Source organism: Garra rufa, chromosome 12 (genome assembly GCF_049309525.1).
Source record: "Garra rufa chromosome 12, GarRuf1.0, whole genome shotgun sequence".
NCBI lineage: Eukaryota > Metazoa > Chordata > Actinopteri > Cypriniformes > Cyprinidae > Garra > Garra rufa.
The window spans coordinates 15290532-15304245 of record NC_133372.1 but is presented as its reverse complement, the minus strand read 5'-3'; the positions used below and the strand labels follow the sequence as shown (position 1 = coordinate 15304245).

At 36.3% G+C, this 13714-nt stretch overlaps 1 protein-coding gene across 1 annotated transcript in view; it reads left to right on the top strand.

Annotated features, from left to right (window-relative positions):
* The first annotated feature begins 9170 nt into the window (after positions 1 to 9170).
* The window catches only part of LOC141346463 (poly(rC)-binding protein 3-like), a 20998-nt gene continuing 16454 nt past the window's right edge, over positions 9171 to 13714 (top strand). Inside the window, exon 1 of the mRNA XM_073851325.1 lies at positions 9171 to 9434. The gene's annotated coding sequence lies outside the window, so the exon portion shown is untranslated. The remainder of the gene's footprint in view (positions 9435 to 13714) is intronic.

Genomic DNA, 13714 nt, shown 5'->3' with positions numbered 1-13714 from the left:
GAAACATTTATCTACAACATAAATTATGTACAGTCATACTTCAAAACACGAAGCAAAATGTGTTTTTGCCCGGTTGAAAACGAGTAACTTAGCCACACGTTTAACACATGCATTCCAGCGGTTCTATGATAAGCACTGGAGAGAGAACCGTTTTCGTTGAAAATAGACCAGGATTGCGCATAATCTACGAATGGTTCAAGCAGCTGCGAAATGTAGAGACATTTGAATGATTCTGTAGTTTGTGTAATGTGTTAAGATGCTTTGCCAGAGGAGGGCGCTCCAAGAATGGTATTAAGAAGGACTGTTAAGTCCTTGTCCTGGTCATAGTCAAGCATGATTTATCTTTAATTTACTAGTTAATAAAATGCATAAATGTATTAACCAGTTAAATACATAAGTACTGTCAAGGTTCTCCTTATATATAAAAAATGTTCATAATTCGACATTTATTTCTGAAAAGTATAGTGTGTGATGATATCTTACCAACAGAGGGCATTCCAGCGTGCATAAAATATATAGTAGGAGAGAGTGGGGACGGTTGCAACACTTTTTGCATTTCCTTTAGTTACTCAGAGACTGTTTGTATTAGAAAGCTGAAATTTTAATACAATAAAGCCACATCTGATCACATTACCCCAATTTTACAGTCTCTGCACTAGCTACCTATTATTAGGTTCCGTATCACTTACAAAATATTACTTCTCTTACCTATAAGGCCCTTAATGGTTTAGCTCCTGCATACATAACCAGTCTCCTACCACCACGCTACAATCATCATGCTCACTAAGGTCGCAAAACTCTGGACTTTTGGTAGTACCTAGGATAGCAAAGTCCACTAAAGGAGGGAGAGCCTATTCACATTTGGCTCCCAAAGTCTGGAATAGCCTCCCTGATAACGTTTGGGGTTCGGACACACTCTATGTTTAAGTCTAGATTAAAGACTCATCTCTTTAGCCAAGCATGATGCCAACCCCCTAGAGGACCGCCGATGATGCCAGCCTTGAAACAACAAACAGCACTACACAATTTTTCTACAAGTTTTATTGCAACACATAATCATTACTATTAGTTTCATCATCTGTTTGATTACACCATTACTGATTTTAACATTTATACCATATGTACATCGACTTGACATACAGTAGTCTCCACTAATAAGCTACTAAATATATTGTAGTAGCCTACATTTTTGTACAGCTGCTTTGCAACGATTTGTATCGTGAAAAGCGCTATACAAATAAACTTGAATTGAATTGAATTGAATTGAACAACTGTCAGCTACTCACCCATATTGCTGCAACATGTGTACATGTTATAATATACGTACAATTTACACTTAAACAGACAAAGTGAAATGTTCAAACATTCAACAAAATGTAATTAAATCATTCTTAAATATAATTGTGCAATTCTTTATTTTATTTGTGCACAGTCACGGTCTTTAATAAGGTAAATTGGCTGTAAAAAAACAAAGAATGGTAAATGAAAAAACATTGTTAAGTAACAAGTAGATTTTTTACCTATTCACTTAAAAAAGGAGGGATACCTAACTATTAAAGGGGTTCATTAGTATTATCATTATAAAATTACAATTATGTAATGTTATGGCAAGCTTTTAAATCAATATTGTGGTAAGGGACAGCATGTTGGGACATTTGCAACAGTGTGTTGCAACTGTCCCTACAGTGATAGCCATGGTAAAATTGGTATATCAGCTTGACAACATATCATTGGCACACGCTAGCTATGCCTACTAGAAGCTAAGAACGCACTGATTAAAATGTTATGTTTTAACAATGCGTCACAAAAAACATCTTAGACACTATGACCAAAAATCTTATCTTTAAAAAAAAATTACTTTTTTACCAAGAAAATGATTTTGGGTAGAAGGAATGATCACATGTGGCTGATTACTTCCAGGAATTATGAGGGGCAAATAAAGCATGTGCAGTATGAATATTATCACTGTATCTTACTCCTGCTTGAAGAAATAAGCAATGTTGCAACTGCCTCTTGTTGCAACCGCCCCCACTCTCCCCTAGTCAACATTTGAAGTGGATCACAACCTTTAATCAAAGTTGTCCTAAAACCAAAAAAATACCCATTCTTGTCTTGGGACAACTTTGTTTAACTTTTTTGATCCACTTCAAATGTTGACTACTGTATACAGTCAAACCAACATTTATTCAGAAACCTTCAACATTTCTCACATTCTCAGTTTATTCTATAGTTTAGAAAAATGGTAATAAAATATGACAAGAACTCAAACTGTAAGAACAAATTCATCTTGATAATGTTAGATAACTTTGATAGGAAGGTTTGTAATGGATTACAATCAACCAAAAATTCAGACAACTGTTAGTATGACAATATTTACACAACTATCAATACTTTGTTCAACCAATTACCAAGCAATGCTTAATTTTGTTCAGTCTGTGGTGTAAAAAGGTTGCATTAGTAAAGAAAAACACTTGGTCAGGTCAAAGTGTCTGAATAATTTTTGGTCACAATTTTTTTTAATTCATTTTACTGGTAGTCGACTGTATGAAGAATTTTGATATAATATGTCACAGTTTACTTTACTTGAATTATGAATGTGTCCTGCACTCACTATTAAAAAAAAGTGCCATGCACTCTCTATTGAAAAAATATATATATATATCTTTAAATAAAAATATTTTTAATAATGTTTGGTTTGACTGTATATCTGACCACCATAACTTATAGGGGATCTTCTTAAACATGGTCATCTTCCTGGGGGCTCTCACTTTACTTTGTAGCAATGATGTGAAGCACCATTCACACCGTGGAACCTACTTTTGTGTGACGGGGTAAAAGTTTATTAACTGAGTCAGATGTTGATGTACAGTAGTAACAGATTTTCATTCAGGTGAAACAAAAATGTCCTTGTACATTTTACACCCATATTTTGTTATTGCATTAACACCAGACTATGTGTTCCTATTCTTATGTCTAATTAAAGAAGCTCACTTCCAGAACAAAAAATTACAAATACTGTAATTTACTCACCCCCTTGTCATCCAAAATGTTCATGTCTTTCTTTCTTCAGTGGTAAAAAAAAATATATATATATTTTTTGAGGTAAACATTTCAAGATTTCTCTCCACATAGTGGAATTTTGTGGTTTGAACTTCCAAACTGCATTTTAAATGCAGCTTCAAATGGCTCTAAATGATCCCAGCCGAGGAAGAAGGGTCTTTTCTAGTGAAACGATCGTTGTTTTCTAAAAAAAAATTGACAATTTATATACTTTTTAACCTCGAATGCACGTCTTGTCTAGCTCTGCGTGTACCATGTGTATTCCAGTTCAAGACAGTTAGGGTAGGTAAAAATTTTCTAATTTTCTCCTCCAACTTCAAAATTGTGAATGTGCAAAGATCAAACGCCCTTTACAAAAAAAGGTAAAACAGCGATTGTTCTGGAACTTCTCCTTTAACTATTTTCGAAAACCAGTGGCTGACATGAATTGAAAATTTAAATATAAATTACATAAAGGAAAATATTTCACATTATAAGTTTCGACTGTATCACTACATGTCTGCAAAAGTCAATACTCATCATGTTGAGGTATGCTTTCATTAATGAAATAAATCTGTTTTGCTAATTACAATATACCAGTAGTCAATAGACTATTTTGTAACAGCGCTTTAGACAGTGGCCTGTACTTTTTATTGAGTTTGCCTATAGGATGCTTCTCTGTCCTTCACGCCTCTCTGGGTCCATCAGATCACTGAAATAATGTGTACCAGGGCCTGTCGATGACTGAATAGAGGTTGTTCTCCTTGCTGGGGGGCAGTACAGGGTGGGTATTGTGATAAAGAGCTACCATGCTGACCTGTCATGCCTTTATCAAATTTAGTACCTCCATACCAGTTCTGAAAAGTATCAAACCAAATACAGTTCTATTAATGACTTTTAAAAAAATACCCTAATATCATACATTCTTTAATCATTTCCCCCCCCCCCTGAGGTTACCTCATAATGCATTTTTTCCATTATAATTTTTCACGCTTTCTCTGACTTTAATTAAACAATCAAACTTTCATTGTAAAAAAAATAAATTACTAGAATTATCATGTCTGAGCAGACAGGAAGAGTTTTAACACCATTTCCTCATCCACTTCTACTGAACCCACAAAAATTTATCATGCGGAAAATCAGACTGTATAAAAGCTGACAACTGACACAGTTTTGAGCATGTTGACTAACATGCACACACACTATCTACTGTGTTGTTTTTCATTGTCAATTCATTTTCATTTCAAAACCCATGTTTTTCATCACATATAATTTTATTAGCTAAATTAGTGTTACAACCCATCCCACCTATACTGTTACAACCCCAGCACTATTAATAGATTGCAACAACAGCACTCTTTGTACTTTACATTAAAGCTAGGGTAGGCAATGTTTTCTGGAAACATTTTTTGTTATACTCGTTAAAAGAGTGTTCTAAATATATAAATATAAATATATATCTGCGGCATTCTTTGAAAGACATACAGCTAATTACAATACTCATTTTGTTTGAAATTGGTTGTGGTGGAAACACTAATGTTAAACATACCTTTTGTAAAATGTAATAAAGTTTAAATAATTATTCTTCAATTGAAACATCAATTGCTGTCACTGTTACTAAATGTGTCCACCCTGCTAGGTTTTAACTTAACAGGCTGGAGACTAACATTTTGGCCTAAAACCAGTCATTACACTAAGTACAAGCAAAAAATGCTAACACAGAAGGTCTGTCAAATAAAGAATTGAATGTTTTTTTAATGCTACTTTACAATTAAGATTTTATGTTTTTTTTTTTTCATATTCCATGTTGAAGTTGACCACATCAGACTGGAAAATAAGTAAAAACAGACAATTAACAAAACAGAGGCTCTCACTCACCTTCTCTAATTGTTTTTCCTCCAAGAAAATAATGTCAGCCATATGATATAATGTAATTGTACCAGGGACAAGGTTAAAACCTTTATAATATACATATATAGTGCACACAGACTAAAGTAGTTTACGTCTTTGGTTCTTTTAATTGTGATGATTTGGCTCACATTTAACAAAAACCCACCAATTCACTATCTCAACAAATTAGAATACTTTATAAGACCAATAAAAACATTGTTAGTGAATTGTTGGCCTTCTGGAAAGTATGTTCATTTACTCTATATGTACTCAATACTTGGTAGGGGCTCCTTTTGCTTTAATTACTACCTCAGTTCAGTGTGGCACTACTGAAGTGGTATGGAAGCCCAGGTTTCTTTGACAGTGGCCTTCAGCTCATCTGCATTTTTTTGGTTTCTTGTTTCTCATTTTCCTCTTGACAAGGAAAAGGTCTGGTGAGTTTGCTGGCCAGTCAAGCACACCAACACCATGGTCATTTAACCAACTTTTGGTGCTTTTGGCAGTGTGGGCAGGGGCCAAATCCTGCTAGAAAATGAAATCAGCATCTTTAAAAAGCTGGTCAGCAGAAGGAAGCATGAGGTGCTCTAAAATTTCTTGGTAAATCAATGAAGTGACTTTGGTTTTCAAAAAACACAGTGGACCAACACCAGCAGATGACATTGCACCCCAAATCATCACAGACTATGGAAACTTAACACTGGACTTCAAGCAACTTGGGCTATGAGCTTCTCCACCCTTCCTCCAGACTGTAGGACCTTGGTTTCCAAATGCAATACAAAACTTGCTCTCATCTGAAAAGAGGACTTACTACTGGGCAACAGTCCATTTCTTCTTCTCCTTAGCCCAGGTAAGACGCCTCTGACATTGTCTGTGGGTTAGGAGTGGCTTAACAAGAGGAATACGACAACTGTAGCCAAATTCCTTGACACGTCTGTGTGTGGTGGCTCTTGATGCATTGGCCCCAGCCTCAGTCCATTAATTGTGAAGTTCACCCAAATTCTTGTATCGATTTTGCTTGACAAGCCCCTCAAGGGCTCACGGTTGGTTGTGCATCTTTTTCTTCCATACTTTTTCCTTCCACTCAACTTTCTCTTAACATGCTTAGATACAGCACTCTGTGAACAGCCAGCTTCTTTGGCAATGAATGTTTGTGGCTTACCCTCCTTGTGAAGCGTGTAAATGTTGTCTTCTGGACAACTGTCAGATCAAACATAACAAAAATTGTTGCATACACCACTGATCTCCTCTACTTCAAATCAAACAAATTCACACACTGACACTTTTCTCATCAAAATACAAAGGGGCAATTTACACAACAATGTTTTTAGCCAAAAAAGGTTAATTTTTTATGCATTTTGCCTGTTTGTTTACACGTCAATGGCATTTTGGGGACTGAAAATGTGCAATTTTGGGTTTCAAAGTGCAGGTTTTTGAAAAACACCACTGTTTTTGTTTCCATGTAAACACCCAATAAGGGAAAACAGTGACATTATGCGCATACGTAGTACGTGTTAGGTATGTAGACATGCGCAGTACGTGTACATTTTAAAGGCACCAACTACTGGCCTGGCACTTTTTTTCAGTTTTCGTGGATATGTTTAAATGTGAATCATTTTTAAAGGTGCCATAGAATGAAAAACTGTATTTACCTTGGCATAGTTGAACAATATCAGTTCTGTACATGGACATGACATACCGTGAGTCTCAAACACCATTGTTTCCTACTTCTTATATAAATCTGGTGTTTGCAAAAGACCACTGAAAAATAGGCTAATCCTAACATAACAGCGACTATTACGTTATAGTCTTGGGATCATAAAAAGTAACGCCCCCAACATTTGCATAGCCGAAACATCAGTAGTTCTGCGGGTAGGCTATTGTAGCTATTAAAAAAAAACGAAGCGAGGACAATAGCGAAAATGGCAGATCACGGGAATAAATGTTATTTTCCAGGTTGTGCAGGAGATGTTAAGTGCAGGGATGGCTGGTGTCTGTAACTTACTCAGAAAGGCAAGGAAAACAAATAAGGTAATCTAATAAAATAAGGCTAGCCACTGAAGGGACACGGTTAGCTTACTGCTAGCGGTAGTCTGTTACATTGCAGTACATAAGATTTCACTTACCACATATACAAAGAGATGACTGCGCGGACGATGTGGGCGAATGATTTACAGATCCTGAGCATCACTAACAAGCATCTAAACTTATGTGGTAAGTCTCGCCGCTGTAGTATAATGTTACACAGAGCACATGCGATCACAAAAGTTAAAGTAAAATGATCGCGCATTCAAAACAGCAGTTTCAATAAACTGCATATAATGCTGCGTTCCAGGCAGGTTTTTGAGCCTGTAAATCATGACTTCAAACCACCACTCACGACTTTGTAGCGTTCCAGGCAAGTCACGCCAAACTGCCTGAGCGCATTTATTATAATTATATTATTATTAATTTGAATGCAAAGTTATATTGTCCTAAAGTCTATTTTTCCACCGTGTACCACTTGCATAAACACCGCACCCGGATGGGGCTGACGTTGTTTCACGGGCTATGTCATGTCAGAGCTCAGAACTGGGAGTACATCGATCTAGTACAAGTTCACGGGTTGGAAGTCACAAGATTGACTGCCACTCCAGTGCACTTTCACAGGTAAAAGGTTGGAAAAACACGGGTAACGGGTTGCCTGGATCGCTGCATTAATAGTGGCTCGAGCTCCTTGCAATTAAAAATATATTTTCCTCCACGTGCCAGCTACTGAAAGAGCCGCTCTGTGAAACAGCCAATCAGAGCAAAGCTTACATTATTATTCATGAACCTTCCAAATAAGGTAATAACAGAGCATTTCATTCTAGGGACAAATCCTACGGTTGTAAATGGACCTGTAAAATCGTTTCTGGAGAATTTTTGCCCTTTCCTATGCCATATACCTTCTATGTAGATATCAGAGAACAATTGAAAATATTGTATCAATGCATTCTATAGCACCTTTAAAACGCTGACATGTATACGTGAAACTTTTTAAAAATGCAAGGGAAAAACTTTTCAGTTTTTGACTACATCTTTGTTGTGTAAACATAGCCATAATTTTTATGGGTTCTTTGTAAGGTATTGAAAAGCATAAAGTTATCCTAAAACTTGAAACATTACAAATTTGCATAAAGAATTTAAATTCAACTCAGTATTTTGACCCAGTGCTGGGCATCCGACTTGTCATTCAATCCAGGTACACTCTTAGCATCCTGAAGATCTGAAAATCGACTGTGTGGCAATTTACACCAAAGATGCCTGAACATAAACTTTATTTCTTTTGATTAGGTAGCTTTTCTCTTCACAACAATCTGGAGCTTCACTGAATTGCCTATTTCAATGTGGAACAAATTTAATGCTCTATTTGTGTCATCTTCCCAGGGGACATTGAATAGACAGCAGGCTGCATATCGCCCTCAATTATGGTCTCAACCAACGATCATAAACCAATTTGTAAAGTTTTTCAAGTCTAACAAACTTGCTTTTTTCTATTTAATATACCTAGTGTGAGTATTTTTAAGAAAGTGGTTAAGGAAAGCCCATAGGAATAAACTACATTCACTAGGTTTTGAAGCAATTAGAGTGAAGTAGGAAACAAACACATTATTTGTAGGGGGTTTTATATGTAAGTACAAGAATGGAGAATCTACGTAGCGCGTCTGTCATAATGACTGAAGCTTAATCCCTCCACAACTGTCCTAACATTGCCATGGATTTGCTCTGGGTCACTTAATCCATGGAGGAGAATGCTAAAGCTCATTGTAATTCTGGGCTGGCTGGAGCATAGAATTGAAAGTGTAGTAGAGTACACTGAGGCAAAAACAACATTAATGGACAGTCCAATACTGTAATTCACGTGTGTGCTATAGAATGTAAAGATGTAAATACCCTATCAAATTTCAATCATGGAAGTGGTCTAGGTACCAATTAAGTTGGTACCAGTTATACTCTATATAGTTTGAAACACTGCTTTGTTTGGTCATGTGGGGCAGAGGGTGATTAGGAGATTTACTTGTTAGTCATTGTAGGAGTAAATATCTATCATCATAACCAGGACACCCTCAGGGTAAAGAACACGGATGACACAGATGAGGACCATCCAATTGTTTCTGCTGAATCGCCAGGGTGTTTCATTGGACAGATTTGGTTATCTCACAGGAGGGGAAACCCCTGTGCCCCTGCGCCCATGGTCTCCTGACCTGCTTTCAGCATTTCACAACACTGTCCGAAGATCAAAACTGAACCCCAAAATCACTTCAGTCCAACTGCGTTTTTGCCGTCATTCTGTTTCGTGAGAAAGTCACGTGTTGTGACATTGTGTTCACATGACTCCATCTTCTAGCCAATTGGATGCCACCTTTCAATCTGAGTTAACCGAGAAGATAGGGTAAAATAATTTTCCCTTTGCCTGTCGTCCTCTTTTTATTAATCTTTTCGCAAACGTCGAAAGTGGTGGCCATCTGTTCCCAGTAGCACCAAAGGTAAAGCCTCTTTTCAAGCTTCTATTTTTCTTGTTTTCTGAGGAGGTTTCAGATGGTTGTTATGTTCTGAATATCCATTATTATATGCATTTATAATTTGAAAGGAAATGGAAATGGATAATATCTAACACATATTATGATTTTTTTTCTTATGTGTATTACTTTTAGATTGAAAACAAATATATACATTTTGTCTGATCATACTATAAATAGCATTGCAAAATCATAGTCTAGACACTGATCTACAATACCTTTAACGTATCCGCTTTGAAACTAGTTTAGTTTTCTAGGCCGACCGCGGGTCAAACATATTATTAATTCATGAATCGCCACAACTATTGTTTAAACCTTGCCAAACGTTGTTCGGAAACGGTTGGATTTGATTTTCGAGGACATTCCTAAATGAGTCACTACACCTAATTAAACAAATACAAAAGAACAATATGTGTTCGAGAAATGTGTGGCTATCACTTGGGAAAATTGGTCAATTAGATGTCCTTCCTCACTGCTGTCTGCACAACAATGTGTACATTTAACTAAGCCTATGTAAGATAATTTAATTATTGGCCAATTACCATGAGACTTGTCTATGGATATCTGCACCGTCTTTGTGTGTGACAGATAGTTGAGGTGGCACTGCGCCGAAATTGACTTTGATCAGAACTGAAAATATCTGTACAGTCATTATCCTGATTATCATCATCATAAAATAGCGATATCAGTTCATGCTCTTGGGTGATTCAGGATATGTGGTTCTTTAGGGATTTCAATTCTAAAGCCATTTTGGTTAGCCATAAATATGCAACATTTACTAAAAAAAATCAACTAAATATGTTCAAGCTAAAAGAAGCTAAAGACATCTAGATAATTTGCAACACAGGGTATATCAATTTACCAGGTTTTTGGATGAAAAAGACACATGCGTAACTTTTCTCTGATCAGATTATAGTTTATGTCTTATACCAGAACCTCCTCTGCAATATTTGTTTGACAACGTCTAGACAAAAGCCGCAAAATCCCATTGTTTTACAATGTTAGAAACTATCAAACAGAGAGAATGCTTCGCAGAGACAGTGACATGGTAAAATTAGAACTGCTATCATTGAAGACAAATGTTAGCTATGTTTCATATTTCTTGGCTGCAGATTGAGAAAATCATTATATTTTCTTGTGAAATTTAAACTAATAAGTAGGTTTATTAACTTCAAACTCTTGTTTATTTGTTTGAAATTCTGCATACTAAAATTAATACATTTTACCTCAATAGACAGAGCAATATTACAATATTATAGGACAATAATAAAAATAGTAATATTATGAGACAATAAATCACTTAAAATCATTTACTTTCATGTGTTCCATATAGGTTACTAAAAATAAATCAAATTGGACATATATACATAATACGAATAAAGTGGTCTCTCTTTAATGGTTTCTTTGTTATTATCTCTTTTATGTATTAAATGCAGTTCACGCCTCAGTAGCTTTAAATAAGAAATGCCACTCTTTATTGGAACTAAAACCTCAGTCACAGTGCAGAGAGGGAAGACCCTCTTCTAACAATACATTTTTCTACATTGAGTGCCGTGCAGAGATGCGCAATGGAAACGGGGGGAGCTTTTTCTGAGCATTGCTCAGCCATGCACAAAGCGTGCTTAATTTGATAGCCGCTACACAGGAAGAGGCCAGAAGCTCTTTAGTAGAAAGCTTGACCCACTTTCCCAATCAGATGTCATGAGCAGTGTTGCTCTTACAATGCTGCGCACAGGCCAAAATCAACTGACGGTGCTTCTGAAATTAGTGGGGGTGCTTTAATAGTTAAACTGTGGATGTAATGTCTAGGCCACAGTACCTCAGGTCATGTGTATTGTACCACAGGCATACTGTAAGTACAACACTAGCAAGAGTAGACTACGTGGTTGAATTTTTAACAAATAATTACTTTGTAGTGATATAAGCGGATTACTTAATCAATTGAGCAATAGTATTTAAAAAAATACAGCTGCAAGCAGCAATTACGGGTCCAAGCATTCAAAGGGAAAATGAGGAGCTAAGGATGACATGGAACACAAGACCAACTGCAACAATGAGTGAAAGGAAGCCATTTTAAGATGATTTTAGTCAAAACGACAGAAAAATAATGTAGAGCGCCTACTGACATGATTTAATGGCTTATTACATTTGACCAACAGGTCCCGCTGTTATCAAAACGATGTGGTGTGTTTAGTGTGAGGTGACAAAGGCACACACAAAGTTTGGTGTCATTATGTCAAAGCTTTGCAGAGATAAAGCCTCAGTCATTTTGGCATCAAGCCTAAAATTTGTAGTGGGGCTGTACGAAAACGGTTTCATCTATCAACATGAAATCCATAACTTTTTGTCAGCACAGTCTAAATATGATTTGTCTCGATTTTGGTGAAAATCGGACGAACGGTTTAGGAGGATTTCGAAAAAGTGTGTTTTCAAAATAAACCAAAATGGTAGACAGGAAGTTTGACCAACTGTGGCATAATTGGTATCTATGTTGTCAGCATGACCCAAGGAATATTTTGAGACTAATTTTATTACAATAGGCTAATGCTATCTACAGTTATAAGCATTTTTGGACCTTTTATAATTGATAGTTAATGAATGGTTTATTACTCTTGACCAATAGGTGGCGCTGTTACCAAATTGATGTGGTGTAATCACTGTGAATTTGGTGCAAATATCTCAAAGCTTTGCAGAGATACAGCTTCAGATGCGCTTTGGCATCTTTTCAGCAAATTCGTTGATGCGTTAAATGAAAACGGTTTCAAATATCAACACGAAATCCATAACTTTTTGTCAGCATGGTCTGAAGATGATCTGAGTCAAATTTAGTGAAAATCCGACCAACGGTCTAGAAGGAGTTTGAAATAGTAGGATTTCTACAATAATCAAAATGGCGGACAGGAAGTTCGGCCAATTTTGGCATAATTGGTATCTATGTTGTTGGCATGACCCAAGGAATTTTTTTAAACCAGTTTCATTATAATAGGCTAATGCAATCAATAATTATTAGCATTTTTGGAAATTTAATAATTTAGGGTTAATGAATGGTTTACTACTCTTGACCAATAGGTGGCACTGTTATCAAATTGATGTGGCGTAGTCAGAGTGAGGTATCAATGGCACATACAAAGTTTAGTGCAAATATATCAAAGCTTTGCAGAGATACAGCCTCAGATGCAGTTTGGCATCTTTTCAGCAAATTTGTTGATGCACTAAACGAAAACCGGCATTGACACAAAATCTATGATTTTTTGTCAGCACAGTCTGAAGATGGTCCGAGCCAAATTTGGTGAAAATCAGAGTAAACTGGACAACATGGGAAAATTGGATATGGTACCAGTATGAGACCAGTTTCAAGATTTTTGGTCAAACCTTTGAGAAGTTATAAGCAAAAATAGCCATTTTTCATATCTCCTGACCACTAGGTGGCACTGTGCCGAAACACTGCAGGTAGCCTCAGGTCATGCTTGTTATAACATACAGCAAGTTTGGTCTCAATATGCCAAACCGTTACGGAGATATAGCCTAACATCCATTTTTGCGTCTTTTTCGTAGAATTTGTTCACGCATTATTCGAGAATGGTGTAACTAAAAATCTTGAATTCCATAACTTTTTGCCACCATGGTCTGAAGATGATCTGTGCCAATTTTGGTGAAAATCAGACAAACCGTCTAGGACGATTTCGAAAAAGTAGGTTTTTCAAACAATTAATTATAGAAAAAAAACTACACCTTACGGTGTACACCTTACATTCGACTCGACATGAGCCAATGATTCAGAGAAAAAAAAGAATTTTGATTCTGTGGCTTACGGTTCAAAAGTTATTAGCAAAAACAAAGTAAAATTTTGGACCAGTGGTGGCGCTAGAGAGTTTGAGTTAGAGACTCCAAACTTGCTATGGTTAATGTTGAGACTGTCCTCTATCAGTATGCCAAATTAAACAACTTTCCCGCAAGCGGTTCTATGGGCTGCCATAGACTTCCAGAGTGGAAGAAAAAGAACGCTAACGGATACAATAGTATCGGTGCTTGGCCCCTAAAAATATATCATACAATGATCTTGGATGTAGAACCATGCGAAAATGACAAAAGAATGGATAAATGAAGCCAGAACTTTCCATCACGTTTGGTTTGGGTGTAGTGCCAGGAAAAAATAAAGTAGATGGTCAAGAATATTTACAGGGAAAAAGTATATATTTTATAGAAAAAGGTTGTTCTAAGGATGGTTTCCTGAATAAATAAAAACA